At 37.7% G+C, this 19,269-nt stretch overlaps 1 protein-coding gene across 4 annotated transcripts in view; it reads left to right on the top strand.

Annotated features, from left to right (window-relative positions):
• The window catches only part of enox2 (ecto-NOX disulfide-thiol exchanger 2), a 505,472-nt gene that overhangs the window by 113,912 nt on the left and 372,291 nt on the right, over positions 1-19,269 (top strand). The gene's annotated exons all lie outside the window — the stretch shown is intronic.

Genomic DNA, 19,269 nt, shown 5'->3' with positions numbered 1-19,269 from the left:
TATGTTCTTTACAAGTGTATGAAAACTTTTGACCACGACTGTATGTTCCAGTTTTGCGGACATTTCCTTATAATTTAATGAATGTAATTGGAATTAATGAAGTTGTTTATTATTCCAAATACACTGTTTTTAAAGCTGGAAGTGATAAACCCAAATTTATTGAAAAAAAAAAAAAAAAATTAAAAACTGCATCAATATACATAAATTGAAGATTCATCAATACTCGACTCGTAGCTCCTGAAACGCGGATCGAATCGTGAGGTGGCCAAAGATTCCCACCTCTACTACAATTATTTTATAGTTTTTTTTACTATAAAAGCTACAGATTTTTTTTTTTACAGTGTATGAAAAAAATATATGATAGTTAAATGCAGGGTTCAAATTTAACCATGGCAACCGTGGCATGTGCCGCAACCGCCCTTGTCACTTGCTGCAATGCCATAATTGCCCCTAATTGACCATATGTATGCATATATGAATATGTATGCAGATATGCATATATGTGCGTCGGTAAGGTGGGCGGGGTTGGGGGCGCGGGGGTGTAAAGTATATTCAGGAAATGTCATGGATGCAAAGGATTCTGGGTATTTGTTGTATTGCGTTTATGTTGTGTTACTGTGAGGATGTTCTCCCGAAATGTGTTTGTCATTCTTGTTTGGTGTGGCGCATATTAGAGTGTTAAAATTGTTAATATCACAACCATTAGTGTACTCTGTATCACCCAGTATGCCCTTCAATCTTGTACGTGTGTTTGCGTAAGCTGCATACAGCATGTTGCTGGACTGGCAAACGGTTCGTACATGTTGTTGAAGGTGTCAAAGGCAATGGCTTCACAGCACACCCTTATTCCCGTTATCTGAGTGATCACCATCGGATATTCACGAGAACGTTAGCGGCTCCCATTGCCTTCTTTACCTTTTGACACAGGTCAAACTAGCTCTTTTAGTGGTAAAGTTCTCTGACTCCGGATATATAACAAGGGGCGGGCGGCGGGCGGTAGCGGTTCTGATAAAATGTTGGTTCGGGTGGATGGCGGGTGGATGACGACTTTAGTGATGTGGTTGCGGATGATATAATTGCCTACCCGCGCATCTCTAATGCATATATATGCTTTGGAGCCCCTGCCTCAAAATAAAATAATGGTTGCCTTGGTGCCCCAAAATAAAGTAACACTTGCTTTGACCTTAAAAAGTAAAACTCCAAGGCCTGTAAATACATGGACAAAATCATTTTTGTTCGCTGATGGCAGCCCAAATTGCGTGTTACGTGTTTGACACACCTGTTTTACAAGAAAGGCCGTATCGCCGCCCCTTCACGCTTCCTGCATGTCAAATCGAAACAGTGTGATTTGACATCTGACTCCTTTAAAAGGCAAGGGGGGTAAAAGCATCTGTGGTGGAAAGGGAAATGAATAAAATCCATGATCGTTAAGATACAGGCTAAGCGCCTTGCTCGCTCTTAAACTTGAAGCGCGGCCGTCACAGATGAGGCCGTGCTCGCATGTAATATGCAGTAATTCCTCATGAATTATTCATTCAAATGTGAGCGTTTGCTTGTTAAAGCAACAAATGTATTAAGCGCCCGATAAGATCCAAGTGGGTCAACTGGGTGTTTGTTTTTGCTTTAATGTGACACAACTACAGTGGAACTTAATGGTACAACACAGTCTGTTTTGGAACACTGGTCAACTTCTGACTTGTCTGAATTAGAAAATAATATAAATTGGAAGTAATGCAATTATAAAAAAAAAAAGGGGGTTTTCAAAGATGTTTGCCTAAAGAAGTCAAACTACAAGAAAACAATGTATTCAAAAACAGCAGACCTTGGTTTTAATCCAAAAGTTTCGACAAATCCGAATTGTCCAAAAACGAAATAAAAAATTAAGCAATTTTCCCATAAAAAACGCTATGTGGCTCAGCTATTGTACTATTTTTTTCAGGTATAGTCATTCGTAATATAGCGGCTTAGTTTTGAATGGCAGGGTCCCTGCTATCACATGTTAATAAAAAATATAACATTTACATAATAAAAAATCAACTACAGGCTTCCCAAATGCTGTAAAAAAAATTAGCATGATGAGTTGAGCATATGTCAGCATGTGGCCCCACTTTTAACTTTTTTTCAAACACTTATTGCAAACGCTTATTTGCAGTAAGTCATTAATTTGACGTGGTGTAATTTGGCCTGTCGCCACCACTACGTCTCCATCTCATCGCTGCCTGGGGGGGAAATAGACTACATACTGTGGTGAAGTAGGCCGGCTTCATCGCATGAAGAATCTTAAATTTTTTGGTTGTGAATTCCGCTCCGTATGTTCAAAGGCAAAAAAAACATATATATCTAGATATTTTTTTCGTAAAGTAAAAAAAAACACAAAACAGTCCAAGTTACCTGAGATACTAAGTATGTCATTATTTTGACTTACTAAATATTGACTTAAGACAAAATAATGACATATGTATGACACAGTATGTCATTATTTTGACTCAGTAAATATTGACTTATTAAGACAAAATGACGTATGTATGACACAGTATGTCATTATTTTTGACTTAGTAAATATTGACTTACTAAGACAAAATGATGACATATGTATGACACAGTATGTCATTATTTTGACTTAGTAAATATTGACTTACTAAGACAAAATTATGACATATGTATGACACAGTATGTCATTATTTTGTCTTAGTACGTCAGTATTTACTAAGTCAAAATAATGACTATGTCTACAGACTGTGGTGAAGTAGGCCAGCTTTGTCGCGTGAAGAAGCTTACATTTTTTGGTGTGATTTCCGCTCCGTATGTTGAAAGGCAAAAAAACATATGTATCTCGATATTTTTTTCGTAAAGTAAAAACAAAACACAAAACAGTCCGAGTTACCTGAGATAGTAAGTATGTCATTATTTTGACTTAGTAAATATTGACTTATTAAGACAAAATAATGACATACGTATGGTATGACACAGTATGTCATTATTTTCCATCCATCCATTTTCTACCGCTTATTCCCTTTCGGGGTCGCGGGGGGCGCTGGAGCCTATCTCAGCTACAATCGGGCGGAAGGCAGGGTACACCCTGGGCAAGTCGCCACCTCATCGCAGGGCCAACACAGATAGACAGACAACATTCACACTCACATTCACACACTAGGGCCAATTTAGTGTTGCCAATCAACCTATCCCCAGGTGCATGTCTTTGGAAGTGGGAGGAAGCCGGAGTACCCGGAGGGAACCCACGCATTCACGGGGAGAACATGCAAACTCCACACAGAAAGATCCCGAGCCTGGATTTGAACCCAGGACTGCAGGACCTTCGTATTGTGAGGCAGACGCACTAACCCCTCTCCCACCTTTGATTCAGTAAATATTGACTTAGTAAATATTAACTTACTAAGACAAAATGATGACATATGTATGACACAGTATGTCTACAGACTGCGGTGAAGTAGGCCGGCTTCGTCGCGTGAAGAAACTTACATTTTTTTGGTGTGATTTCCGCTCCATATGTTGAAAGGCAAAAAAAACATATATATCTCGATATTTTTTCGTAAAGTAAAAACAAAACACAAAACAGTCCGAGCTACCTGAGATACTAAGTATGTCATTATTTTGTCTTAGTAAGTCAGTATTTACTAAGTGATTTTGTCTTAGTAAGTCAGTATTTACTAAGTCAAAATAATGACATGTATGACACAGTATGTCTACAGACTGTAGACAACCAAAAAATGTAAGCTTCTTCACGCAACGATGCCGGCCTACTTCACCACAGTCTGTAGACATACTGTGTCATACATGTCATTTTGTTTTAGTAAGTCAGTATTTACTAAGTCAAAATAATGACATGTATGACACAGTATGTCTGTAGACATACTGTGTCATACATGTCATTATTTTGTCTTAGTAAGTCAGTATTTACTAAGTCAAAATAATGACATGTATGACACAGTATGTCTACAGACTGTGGTGAAGTAGGCCGGCTTCGTTGCGTGAAGAAGCTTACATTTTTTGGTTGTGATTACCGCTCCGTATCTCAGGTAACTCGGACTGTTTTGTGTTTTGTTTTTACTTTCCGGAAAAAATATCAAGATATGTTTTTTTTTGCCTTTCAACATACGGAGCGGAAATCACAACCAAAAAATGTAAGCTTCTTCACGCGACGAAGCCGGCATACTTCACCAGTATTTTTTTCGTAAATTAAAAACAAAACTTAACAGTCCGAGTTACCTGAGATACTAAGTATGTCATTCTTTTGACTTAGTAAATATTGACTTACTAACACAAAATAATGACATACTTAGTATCTCGGCTAACTCGGACTGTTTTGTGTTTTGTTTTTACTTTCCGAAAAAAATATCGAGATACATATGTCCCCCCCCCCCCGTTCCTTACACCCACCCAGCCCCGTCCCCTTAACTAACAAATATTCTGGGGGAAACACTGTTTTACATCTACCGTCTTCCGCCTGCTCCGCCCTTGAGGTCTTCACCGTATCCCTGGCTAGGGGGCAGTCAGGTACTAGGCCTTTGCTAAGGGTCACCTGGGGTAACAGTAGTAAAGGGGTTAACGTCCTAGTGCCCCAAGACCCCATATAAGAGCCTTCACTGGCACTTTGACGTCATGCCCAGGACGTGGGGGTTAGTGTACTACAACCGAGAACCACAACGGGGGAACGAGACATTTTGGACGGCCTCTATGGTTAGAAACCCCTGGTCGAAAGCAGTACAACAATCCACCGAAGCATCTGTTTTGTTTTTATGGGACAAGTCATCGGCGCTGCTTCCAAGCCAGTGCTTTATTTGACTTTGAATAAAAAAGATGAGGGAGCTGCGAGGTTACCATAAAAGCGAGCTTTCATCTGCAGAGGCACACACCGAGTCAAATGAGTGTTGGTGGCTGTTCTGGTACACACGGCAGACCACGGAGCGAGGGAGAGAGCCGCCGTTGTTAAAACCGAATCCAGACATTGGGTTCCCGGGGGCCACCGGAACGGAGGGAGTGCATGCACTGGCTGTTACTCATTACCCCTGCCTGACAGCGGTAATTGAATTTCCCCGCTGCAAAACACTCCCCGTTATTTATGACGGGTCTTTTCTGATTAAAACACACGCCGACAGTTGTCGGCTTTGCATTTTTTTTTTTTTACACATATCTCCTAATGCCGCTCATAAATAACTCCAGCCTGGTGAAGCTCTTTCAACGCTCTGTTCCCCTTCCCCCCCTCCGGTTGTCCGGTTAAGGCAGAGGCCACACCCTCGTCCATTTCCGTGTTAAGGCTTTGCTCCAAATGTTCCAGACGGGCGTCTTTCATGTGAAGGGGTTCCAAGTTCTCTCAGGAACTGAAGAGTTTTAGCTAGAGATGTTTGATAATGGCTGTTTTTGCTGATATTCCGATATTGTCCAACTCTTAATTACCGATACCGATATCAACCGATGCCGATATATACAGTCGTGGAATTAACTCAATGCTGAGCGGCAAAGCTCGGTTGGTAGAACGGCCGTACCAGCAACTAGAGGGTTGCAGGTTCAATCCCCACTTCCGCCATCCTAGTCACTGTTGTCGTGTCCTTGGGCAAGACACTCTACCCACCTGCTCCCAGTGCCACCCACACTGGTTTAAATGTAACTTAGATATTGGGTTTCACTATGTAAAAGCACTTTGAGTCACTAGAGAAAAGCGCTATATAAATATAATTCACTTCACTTCACTTCAAATTCACTTCACAATGCTTTTGAAGCGTTGAAAGGGCGATAATGGTCTTCAATCAAAGATGTCAAAAAAAGCTGTCAGTCTGGATGATTATAGCCAACAACATAGAAAAAAAACACTTTGCTTATGAACATTCCGGGCACAAGTCAACAGCCATACATGTCACATTAAGGGTGGCCGTATAAACAAGGCCAACACTGTCATAAACATGTGCCATATAGTGAAACCAAACTAAACAAGAATGACAAACACATTTCGGGAGACTATTTGCAACAGAACAAATACCCAGAGCTCCTTGCAGTACCAACTCTTCCTGGACGCGACACTATTTTATTTGGTACAGGGTGTAGTTATAAGTGTGAGCAGTAGATGGCAGTCAAACATAAGAGATAAGTCTGAAGTAAACAACACCGACATTTTAAATGTTCCATTGAAAGTATAGAACATTACACACGGCGCGCTTAAAGATGATCCGTGAAACATAATCCTTGCAACCTTTTGACCAAATAACCATTATTACATGTTAAGTAGACCACAAGGAAGTCTTTTACATTTAGAAAAAAATAAATAATAATATGACTCCTTTTAATGCGCCCTGTAATCCGGTGTGCCTATTATATGAAAACAGATTAAAAACAGACCAAGCGGTAGGAAATGGATGGATGGATGGCATTCATGAGCAGTGCGCCTTATAATCCGATGTGCCCTATGGTCCGGAAAATAGGGTATATTTGCTGGGTCAAATGATTAATTATTTATAGAGATGTCCGATAAAGGCTATATTGCCAATATCCGATATTCCGATATTGTCCAACTCTTAATTACCGATACCAACCGATACCGATATATACAGTCTTGGAATTAACTCAATGCTTTTGAAGCGTTGAAGGGGAGATAAGGTGTGTGTGCGCAACAAAGGATAGCACATGTTTTGTTTTGTGCGACAGCATTGACTGTACCCTGTGTATAGTGTCTTATGTATGTTTATGTCCATGCCTTACGTGTAACCGTCACATTGTATGAGGCAAAAACGCAGGCGGATCAGCTATGACAACTTACAAGGTGATCGCCGCCTTTCTCACAATCTTATCAGCCATAGCCGCCCTTAACAGCAGGCCCAGCCCACCCGTCTGATAAAGCCTGTAAATGTGTTGGTCTTGTGTGATGTCTTTTTGTTAGTTTTGTTTTCTGATGTGTAATATCTATATGTTTAAATGTACGGCAGTGAAAATTAATTTCCCCAATGGGGACCAATAAACCTAAATCTAAAAATCTACTATAATGGCCTTCAATCGAAGATGTCAAAAAAGCTGTCAGTCTGGATGATTATAGCTAACTACATAGAAAAAAACCACTTTGCTTATGAACATTCCGAGCACAAGTCAACAGCCATACATGTCACACTAAGGGTGGCCATATAAACAACCCTAACACTGTCATAAACATGTGCCATATAGTGAAACCAAACTAAACAAGAATGACAAACACATTTCGGGAGACTATTTGCAACAGAACAAATACCCAGAGCTCCTTGCAGTACCAACTCTTCCTGGACGGGACACTATTTTATTTGGTACAGGGTGTAGTTATAAGTGTGAGCAGTAGATGGCAGTCAAACATAAGAGATAAGTCTGAAGTAAACAACGCCGACATTTTAAATGTTCCATTGAAAATATAGAACATTACACACGGCGCGCTTAAAGATGATCCGTGAAACATAATCCTTGCAACGTTTTGACAAAAGAACCATTATTACATGTTAAGTAGACCACAAGGAAGTGTTTTACCTTTAGAAAAAAACAAATAATAATATGACTCCTTTTAATGCAGATTAAAAATAGACCAAGCGGTAGAAAATGGATGGATGGATGTCATTCATGAGCAGTGCGCCTTATAATCCGGTGCGCCCTATGGTCTGAAAAATAGAGTATATTTGCCGGGTCAAATGATTAATTATTTATGGAGATGTCCGATAATGGCTTTTTGGCCGATATTCCGATATTGTCCGACTCTTAATTACCGATTCCGATATCAATCGATACCTATATATACAGTCTTGGAATTAACACATTATGTGTTAATGTGTACAATTTTCTCACCGAAACCTGTCGGTTGACATGTGGTAGAGAACCATGTTCGCTTGACCGCTCTGTTCCATAGTAATGCTTCACCTTCGGTAATGTAAACAAGGAAACACCGGCTGTGGTTGTGTTGCAAAAGGCAGCCGCAATATACCGCTTCCCACCTACATCTTTCTTCTTTGACGTCTCCATTATTAATTGAACAAATTGCAAAGGATTCAGCGACACCGATGTCCAGAATACTGTGTAATTATGCGATTAAAGCAGACGATTTATAGCTGGGATCGGGCTGGAACAAAATGTCCCCTACAATCCGTGACGTCACGCACACGCGTCATCATACCGCAACGTTTTCAACATGATACTTCGCGCGAAATTTAAAATGGCAATTTAGTAAACTAAAAAGGCCGTATTGGCATGTGTTGCAATGTTATTATTTCATCATTGATATATAAACTATCAGACTGCGTGGTCGGTAGTAGTGGGTTTCAGTAGGCCTTTAATAAAGGATTACTTCTGGTGTTACTAAAGCTTGTACACTTTATTTAAATGATGATAATTCCTTCTTAATAAAGATTTACTTCTGGTGTTACTAAAGCTTGTGTTGTGATCCGCTGCTCGGATCTACACATATTATTAGTTATTTTTCCATTCTTGTATCACTCTCCGTCAGTGACTGTTTATTTCCTGTTTAGCCTGTCACCATGGTAACTCATCAGTCCACCTGCTACTCCCGGTCCACACACACCTGTTTTGTCTAATCACCCTCCTATTTAAGCCAGCGTCTTTGTTCATTTCTTTCTGGGTTCATAGTTTGCTCTCACGCTACTGTACATCTGGATTTTTGATCGTTTCCTTTCACGCAATTATTTATATTCTCGCTAACTTCTCACGCTAAGCCTTTGTGTTTTTCCAGTTTACATACTGATGATTTGTTTGTTCTTTTTGTGCCCACGTGCCATTTGAGTTTGTCATTTTGTACTTTCTAGTTTTCATACTTGCGTTTTTCGTTTGCCTTTTATTGGCTCCAGTGTTTTTGTTATTTAGCTACCTTTGTTACTTAGAATAAATTCATTATTTCTTACCTCTTGCCGTGTTCATGTCTACGCATCCACGAAGGAACATTTCCGGCAGCACTGTGCCAACCAGTCCTAACAGCTTGTAGACTTTAGATGACAATGTTTCCCTTTTAATCAAGGTTTACTTCTGGTGTTACTAGAGCTTGTACACTTTAGAGGACCATGTTTCCCTTTTAATCAAGGTTTACTTCTGGGTTTACTAGAGCTTGTAGATTTTAGATGACAATGTTTCCCTTTTAATAAAGATTTACTTCTGATGTTACTAGAGCTTGTACACTTGAGATGATGATTCCATAGTTGTGGTCCTTTTATTGAAAAGGCAATCTGGGCAAAAGATCTTCTACGGAACGGAACGCAACAGTTGCCTTTTGACATTGTTTGGGTGGTAGATCTGGCCCCACTTTGCAGTCTTGCAATTGCTTTGCAGAGCAATTGGGGAGCAGAGTTATCCAAGCATTTAAACACCAGTTTGAATGTGTGTAACAAAATAAAATGGGTTAAACTTAGAGTATTGTATTTGGTTAAAATTTGGCAATGATGATATGCGATGAGGTGGCGACTTGTCCAGGGTGTGGACCGCCTACCGCCCGAATTCAGCTGAGATAGGCTCCAGCCACCCCAAAAGGGACAAGCGGTAGGAAATGGATGAATGAATGTATATCGTATACTCTTTTCGTCAAAGACTTTCAAGGCGCGGTTATAAAGACACTCAATGGTATTATTCCGCCACATGTGTTCATTCATAGTTTTGATGCCTTCAATGATAATCTACAAGGTAAATAATCAGGAAAATAAAGAAAACGCATTGAAAGAGGAAGGTGTGTCCATATTTTTGGCTTGTTCTGTACATAATTAGCTGCGAGCCGCTTGTCAACCGGGGTACTACACATAATCTGTGTTGGTAGGACTTTTTTTTACTTTAAACCAAAGTACTGTGTAAACCAAGGTTCGGCATCTAATTTGTTACTATGGTCATTTGATTAGTTACTATGGTCATCTAATTAGATACTGTGGTCATTTGGGGACGGCGTGGCGCAGTGGAAGAGTGGCCGTGCGCAACCCGAGGGTCCCTGGTTCAATCCCCACCTAGTACCAACCTCGTCACGTCCGTTGTGTCCTGAGCAAGACACTTCACCCTTGCTCCTGATGGGTGCTGGTTAGCGCCTTGCATGGCAGCTCCCTCCATCAGTGTGTGAATGTGTGTGTGAATGGGTAAATGTGCAAGTAGTGTCAAAGCGCTGTGAGTACCTTGAAGGTAGAAAAGCGCTATACAAGTACAACCCATTTATTTATTTATCTAATTAGTTACGATGGTCATCTAATTAGTTACGATGGTCATCTAATTAGTTACTATGGTCATCTAATTAGTTACTATGGTCATCTAATTAGGTACTATGGTCATCTAATTAGTTACTATGGTCATCTAATTAGTTACGATGGTCATCTAATTAGTTACTATGGTCATCTAATTAGTTACTATGGTCATCTAATTAGTTACTACGGTCATCTAATTAGGTATTATGGTCATCTAATTAGTTACTATGGTCATTTAATTAGTTACGATGCTCATCTAATTAGTTACTATGGTCATCTAATTAGTTACTATGGTCATCTAATTAGTTACGATTGTAATGTAAGTCACAGCAGCTCAGATGAGGCACCAAGCAGTGTGGGTGTAAACCATGGGTGTCAAACTCTGGCCCCCATGTAATTTAATTTGGCTCTTGAGGCAATATCAAATCAACATTAAAGCTGGCCCGCCAGTATTATACAGCAACGGTGCCGCTAATACTCATACTTGCCAACCCTCACGATTTTCCCGGGAGACTACCAAATTTCAGTGCCCCTCCCGAAAATCTCCCGGGTTAATCATTCTCCTGAATTTCTCCCGATTTGCACCCGGACAACAATATTGGAGGCGTGCCTTAAAGGTACTGCTTTTAACATCCTCTACAACCTGTCATCACTTCTGCTTTTCCTCTTTACAAACAGGGTTTCTTCCAAGTCACGTAATATATGCGGCATACTTGGTCAACAGCCATACAGGTCACAGTGAGGGTGGCCCTATAAACAACTTTAACACTGTTACAAATATGCGCCACACTGTGAACCCGCACTAAACAAGAATGACAAACACATTTCGGGAGAACATCCACACCATAACACAACATAAACACAACAGAACAAAAACTCAGAACCCCTTGCAGCACTAACTCTTCCGGGATGCTGCAATACACCCCCGCCCCCTCAAATGTATTAGCCTGTGGAAAAAGTTATTGATATTTACCCCAGAAGGCTGCAAATAGAAAAGAGGCATTACATTTTTTATTTACATTTTATTTAATATACAATTGATATTTTTAAATTTGTTTTGTGAAAGTTGATTTTGTACTATTAAGTTATAGAAGCGTTGCTTGTTTTATTGTCAGTGTTAAAGCAAATCAGTGTAGAAAACTGAGCAATAATAACAATTTATTCATGCACTTTCTCTTGCTACTTCAAGGCTCGACTGTTTGATTCATTCATTATTGTTATTTTAAATTTATTGTTAGGTTGTGGAAAATGTTTATTTCGATATTTACCTCAGAAGGCTGCAAATAGAAAAGAGGCATTACATTTTTATCAAATTTGTATTTGATATGCCATTGATATTTTTTTATTATTAATATTATTATTTGAAACTCGATTTTGCATGTCACTATAAAGATATTTAATCCTTGCTTGTTCAATATTCAATGCAAAACTTGTTTGGGCCTTTAATAAAAGGTTAATTTGTTAAACCTTGGCCCACGACTTTGTTCAGTTTTAAATTGTGGCCCACTCTGTATTTGAGTTTGACACCCCTGGTGTAACCCAAACCATGATTATGGTGAACTGTTACACACCGAACTACTCGTTTTACAGCTTTTGCTGATGCAATGTTTGTGGAATCTTTGTGGCGTGGTCTCTAATACCCCAAACTCTAAAAGTAATGATATCCTGACATTGCTTACAAGCGCTGACTCTGCAGCCAGTCAGTTGTGCTGCTGTCATTCCTCGACCTCTCACATCTCTGAGCTGGCCTCTTTGCATCGTATCTGGGGATTGATATGATATGCTGTGATGCTTTAACCCCCTGTTGCCCTCATTCAATCCCGTTTTTGTCTTTTTTTTTTTTAGTCTCTTTCTGAGGAAATTGCAGTTTTCCTATGCGACGGCGGCTCAGTGGTAATGACGCAGGTATACGCAGGTCAAAAGGGAAAATGGCTTTTGTCTCCCAACCCGTCGTGTTTGATTCCGCCACGTCAAAACCGAGTCAGCTGACCAGTCGGAACGCGACAAGCTCTGAGGTGGCCTTTTTTGTTTTTGTCTGCGGTGCAATTTTCCGAACCCATTTTCCTCTCAGTTAACCGGCAATCTATCGGCAACATTTGTTTACCAAGCACATTTCCTGATTTGCTTGTCGATGTTGCTAAAACAATATATACTTTTTTTTTTTTTTTTTTTTGGGGGGGACTTTTGAGCTGTGGACATTGCAGCAGAACAAAACACACACACCTTGGAAAAGACCTGACATTTGTATTTTTTCTGTGTGCGCGCGCCAGAGGTGGGTAGTAACGTTACATTTACTTAAGTAACTTATTGGATAAATTGTACTTTTCAGGGTAGTTTTAATGCAATATACTTTTACTAAACAAGCTGAAATGACCACAGTCGCCCCCTAGTGCATGAGAGACACTGCATATGGCCGTCTGTCGCATTAGAGATAAGAGCACGACGACGACAACTTCACATGGAACTGCGATAATAAAATAAACTGAATTATTGGACAAATCAGACTAATTTAGTGCATAGACACATATTGACTGTAAAAAGGGACATGACATCAGAGGAAAAAATATCTTCAATTATTGCTTTCAAACGAGTAAAAAGAATATAATGTGCTGTCATGTGTGTCAGTAAAAATGTTAACATTTCAGCCTACAGGAATTCTACTTCCAACTGGAGAAAACATGTTGAAGTAAATTGTAAATTAATTGTATGTTTCACACGCACGCACGTACGCACACATTTTCTGGTATTTGTTACCTTCTTGAGACCTCCGAAAAATGCCTACCACTAGTATTATAGTAAAAGTCGTAATTTTACAAGAACATTTGAAAATTTGTGCAATATTATGATAAAAGTTAGATTTTTTCTCAATAACAGTCACAATTTTAAAAAAAAAGCTTAATATTTTGGTAACTTTATTGAAAATAGTTGTAATTTTACTCGACAAAAGTCTCAATTTTAAAAGAAAACTTAAAAATGTTGTCAATATTATCATAATAATCAGAATTTTACTTGGCAAAAGTCTCAATTTTATGAGAAAACTTAAAATTGTTGGCATTCATAATAATCAGAATTTTACTTAGCAAAATTATGACAAGTCATTTTACTAATTTTTTTTTTTTTTAAAGAACAACAAAAAAACTGGCAATAATGTGATAAAAGTCAGAACGGTATATGACAAATGTCACCGTTTTGCATTAAAAAGTTATTTTAAATGAAAAAAATTTAACTTTTACGAGAAAATATTGCAATATTACAGAAACAGAAAGAATATGAAACATTTTTCCCAATGATATTAGAAAACGTAAAAACGTTGGCAATATTATAATAATAATTGGAATTTTACTTGGCAAAATTATGACAGAAATCATATTTTTCCTAAAAAAAATTCATTTTACAAGTACAACAGAAAAATTGGCAATATTGTAATAAAAGTCAGAACTGTATATGACAAATGTCACCGTTTTGCATTAAAAAGTTATCATTTTAAGTGAAAAAATTTTTACTTTTACGAGAAAATATTGCAATATTATAGAAACAGAAAGAATATGAAACATTTTTCCCAATTATATTAGAAAACGTAAAAACGTTGGCAATATTATAATAATAATTGGAATTTTACTTGGCAAAATTATGACAGAAATCCTATTTTTCTTTAAAAAAAAATCATTTTACAAGTACAACAGAAAAATTGGCAATATTGTGATAAGTCAGAATTGTATATGACAATCATTTTACATAAAATTAATAATTCTACGAGAAAATATTGCAATATTACAGAAACAGAAAGAATATGACAAGTTGTTCAAATTTTTATGAGAAAACTTAAAATTGTTGGCAATATTATCATAATCAGAGTTTTACTCAAAAAAATTCACTTTACAAGAAGAATGAAAAAAATTGCCAATATTGTGATAAAAGTCAGAATTGTATCTGACAAGTCACCATTTTGAATTAAAAAGTAATCATTTTACATAAAAAGTAATCATTTTACGAGAAAATATTAGAGAAACAGAAAGAATATGAGAAAATGTTCCCAATTTTATGAGAAAACTTAAAAATGTTGGCAATATTATAATAATAATCTGAATTTTACTTGGCAAAATTATGACAAAAGTTGTAATTTTACTCAAAAAATTTGATTTGCCAAGAACAACAAAAAAATGGTAATATTGTGATAAAAGTCAGAATTGTATATGACAAATGTCACCATTTTGTATTAAAAAGTAATCATTTTACATTAAGCAGTAATCATTTTATGAAAAATATTGCAATATTACAGAAACAGAAAGAATATGAGAAATTGTTCCCAATTTTATGATAAAACTTAAAAATGTTGGCAATATTATAATAATAATCGGTATTTTACTTTGCAAAATTATGACAAAAGTCATCATTTTACTGAAAAAAATTAATTTTACAAGAACAACAAAAAATGGGAATATTGTGATCCATCCATCCATTTTCTACCGCTTATTCCCTTTTTGGGGACGCGGGGGGCGCTGGCGCCTATCTCAGCTACAATCGGGCGGAAGGCGGGGTGCACCCTGGACAAGTCGCCACCTCATCGCAGGGCCAACACAGATACATTCACACTCACATTCACACACTAGGGACCATTTAGTGTTGCCAATCAACCTATCCCCAGGTGCATGTCTTTGGAAGTGGGAGGAAGCCGGAGTACCCGGAGGGAACCCACGCATTCACGGGGAGAACATGCAAACTCCACACAGAAAGATCCCGAGCCTGGATTTGAACCCAGGAGTACAGGAACTTCGTATTGTGAGGCAGACGCAGTAACCCCTCTGCCACCGTGAAGCCCGCAATATTGTGATATAAGTCAGAATTGTATATGACAAGTCACCATTTTGCATTAAAAAGTAATCATTTTGCATAGAAAAGTATTAATTTTACGAGAATATATTGCAATATTACCAAAACAGAAAGAATATGAGAAAGTGTTCCCAATTTTATGAGAAAACTTGAAAATGTTGGCAATATTATAATAATAATCTGATTTTTACTTGGCAATATTATGACAAAAGTCATCATTTTACTAAAAAAAAAATAGATTTTACAAGAACAACAAAATAATTGGCAATATTGTGATAAAAGTCAGAATTGTATACGACAAGTCACCATTTTGCATTAAAAAGTAATCATTTTACATAGAAAATTATTAATTTTACGAGAATATATTGCAATATTACCAAAACAGAAAGAATATGAGAAAGTGTTCCCAATTTTATGAGAAAACTTGAAAATGTTGGCAATATTATAATAATAATCTGAATTTTACTTGGCAATATTATGACAAAAGTCATCATTTTACTCAGAAAAAGGTATTTCACAAGAACAACAAAATAATTGGCAATATTGTGATAAGTCAGAATTGTATATGACAAATGTCACCATTTTGCATTAAAAAGTAATCATTTTACATCCAAAAAGTAATCATTTTCCAAGAAAATATTGCAATATTACAGAAACAAAGAATTTGAGAAATTGTTCCCAATTTTATGAGAAAACCTAAAAATATTGTCAATATTATAATAATAATCAGAATTTTACTTGGCAAAATTATGACAAAACTCGTACTTTTACTCAAATTTAATTTTACAAGAACAACAAAATAATTAGCAACATTGTGATAAAAGTCAGAATTGTATATGACAAATGTCACCATTTTGCATTAAAAAGTAATCATTTTACATTAAACAGGAATAATTTTACGAGAAAATATTGCAATATTACAGAAACAGTTGTTCCCAATTTTATGAGAAAAAAAAATTACACATTGTGAGAAAAAAAACTGCTTTTATAAAGTTCATGTTTTTGTTTGTCTTGAAATGTTTGTTTATAATTGGTTTTTACTCCTCATTCTTTACTTCAAGTTATTATAGTTCATCTCTCTCTCTCTCTCTCTTTCTCTGTCTATATACATATATCTATATATTTTTTTATTATTATTATCAATGTTGGCCAAAAGGGGGCGCATTTAAATTTTTTACACACACTTGTTATTTCTTATGTTGACCAGAGGGGGAGCACTTTTATAACCGACACACAGTCAATTTGTAAAAAATCCCTCCTTTTTGATAGATTTCACCACCAGGGGTGCAAATGAGACATTCTCTATTAGATGAAAGGGACAAGCAGTACCAAATGGATGGATGGATGGGTGTTCTGGGTTGTTCACACCTCCTCATATGGAAGCTACTTTTCCCTATGATATATCAAGAAGGGTAGAAATAAAAACACACACACACACACACACACACACACACACACACACACACACCTACAATTGCAGTCCAAGAATTCTAAAAAAATAACTACTTCACGGTGGCAGAGGGGTTAGTGCGTCTGCCTCACAATACGAAGGTCCTGCAGTCCTGGGTTCAAATCCAGGCTCGGGATCTTTCTGTGTGGAGTTTGCATGTTCTCCCCGTGAATGCGTGGGTTCCCTCCGGGTACTCCGGCTTCCTCCCACTTCCAAAGACATGCACCTGGGGATAGGTTGATTGGCAACACTAAAAATTGGCCCTAGTGTGTGAATGTGAGTGTGAGTGTTGTCTGTCTGTCTGTGTTGGCCCTGCGATGAGGTGGCGACTTGTCCAGGGTGTACCCCGCCTTCCGCCCGATTGTAGCTGAGATAGGCGCCAGCGCCCCCCGCGACCCCAAAAGGGAATAAGCGGTAGAAAATGGATGGATGGATAACTACTAAATAAATCAAGTTACTCAATACTTGAGTATTTTTTTCACAGAATACTCACACTTACTCAAGTAAATATTTTGATGACTACTTTTTACTTTGACTTGAGTCATTGGTAGTCTTACTTGAATACCATTTTTTGGGTACTCTACCCACCTCAGGTGTGCGCGTATGACTAGTTGATGCAGCAAGGAACAGATCCTGTGCTCTATGACACATCCACACACTCTTCTTCCACACTTTGTGTCCTTAAAAGTGCTGGCGCCACACTTTTTTTTGTTCGTTTATGCCTTTTTTTGTTTGTTGGCTTTGTGTTCACACCAGGCTTGTTGTGACCCCGAAGCATTTGGTACCTTAGCTGTGTTAAATTATTAGGACAGGCTATGGTGATCTCATTTTTCTCATTGTGACGCCTCCTGTGGGCCGTGGTTGGAATGCTGTGGAATGCATGCACGCATTCATGTAACACACATGGAAACATTTATCATCATCAGTAATGGTCAATGACTTATGGACAGGTAGTCTGGCCCATGTGTGTCATTAATCTTGGTGAAATTGTACAGACACGTCCATGGATCTGGTTTTAGACCTGGATTGGGCAGATCTAGCCTTAGACCTGGATTGGTCAGATTAAGTCTTAGACATTGATCAGTCAGATTTAGTCTTAGACAAAGATTGGTCAGATCTAGTCTTAGACATAGATCGGTCAGAGCTAGTCTTTGACCTAGATCGGTCAACTCTAGTCTTATACCTAGATTGGGCAGATCTAGCCTTAGACCTAGATTGGTCAGACCTACTCTTAGACTTCGATTGGTCAGATCTAGTCTTAGACGTAGATCGTTCAACTCTATTATTAGACCTAGATTGGTCAGATCTAGCTTTAGACTTCAGTTGGGCAGATCTAGCTTTAGACCTAGATTGGTCAGACCTACTCTAATACTTCGATTGGTCCGATCTAGTCTCAGTCTTCGATTGGTCAGATCTAGCCTTAGACCTAGATTGGTCAGTTTTAGTCTCAGACCTAGATTTTTCAAATCTAGTCTTAGACCTACATTAGTCTGATCTAGTCTTAGACCTAGATTGAGCAGACCTACTCATAGACTTAGATTGATCAGATCTAGTCTTAGACCTAGTTGGTTTACCATGAATTGATTAACGTGGACCCCGACTTAAACAAGTTGAAAAACTTATTCGGATGTTACCATTTAGTGGTCAATTGTACGGAATATGTAACTGTGCAATCTACTAATAAAAGTATCAATCAATCAAAGTCAGATCTAGTCTTATATCTATATTGGTTCGATTTAACTTAGACCTAGATCGGTCCGAATTTAGCCTTAGACCTAGATTGGTCAGATCTAACCTTAGACCTAGGTTGGTCAGCTCTAGTCTTAGACCTAGATAGTCAGATCTAGCTTTAGACTTCAATTGGGCATATTTAGACTTATACCTAGATTGTCCGGTCTAGTCTTGGACCTAGATTGGTCAGATTTAGTCTTAGACATATATTGGTCGGATTTAGTCTTAGAGATCGATCGGTCAGATCTAGTCTTAGGCCTAGATTGGTCAGACTTAGTCCTAGACCTAGATTGGTCAGCTCTAGTCTTAGACCTAGATTGGTCAGATCTTGCTTTAGACTCCGATTTTGCAGATTTAGCCTTAGACCTAGATTGGTCAGAGGTAGTCTTATACTTAGATTGGTCAAATTTAGTCTTAGACTGAGATTGGTCAGATCTAGTCTTAGATTTTGATTGGTCAGATCTACTCTTAGATCTAGATTGGTCAGCTCAAGTATGTGTGTGTATGTATATATATATATATATATATATATATATATATATATATATACATACAAATGTGTGTCTCTATATATATATGTATATACATGTGTGTATGTATGTAAATATATACACGTGTATATATATATACATGTATATATCTATATGTGTATATATGTATCTGCATATGTATATATACTCTATATGTATAAATACTGTATGTATGTATGCATATACTATATATATATATATATATATATATATATATATATATATATACATGCAAATGCATCATCATACATTTTTAGTTCCCCCCCACACAAGTCATCAAGCCTTGGCTATCCCTAATGCACATGAACACAGAGAAGCCATTGAAGCACATGCCGCTGGTCCTCCTACTGGCCGGATGCGGTGTTACACCTTCAGCAGAGAAACCGTGTCAGAAGTTTTTTCTTTTTTCTTTTCTTTTCTCAATGTTTTAAAGCAAACAGTGGAGGGAATTTTTTCTTTTAATTAAAATCGTTGTTTATTTTTTAAATATATATATATATTTTTTGGCGCCACCCTTCTTTCGTGGCTTCTTCCATGCAAACCA

The sequence above is a fragment of the Nerophis ophidion genome, linkage group LG29, assembly GCF_033978795.1.
Source record: "Nerophis ophidion isolate RoL-2023_Sa linkage group LG29, RoL_Noph_v1.0, whole genome shotgun sequence".
NCBI classification, from domain to species: domain Eukaryota; kingdom Metazoa; phylum Chordata; class Actinopteri; order Syngnathiformes; family Syngnathidae; genus Nerophis; species Nerophis ophidion.
This window is presented reverse-complemented; position numbering and strand designations above follow the sequence as displayed.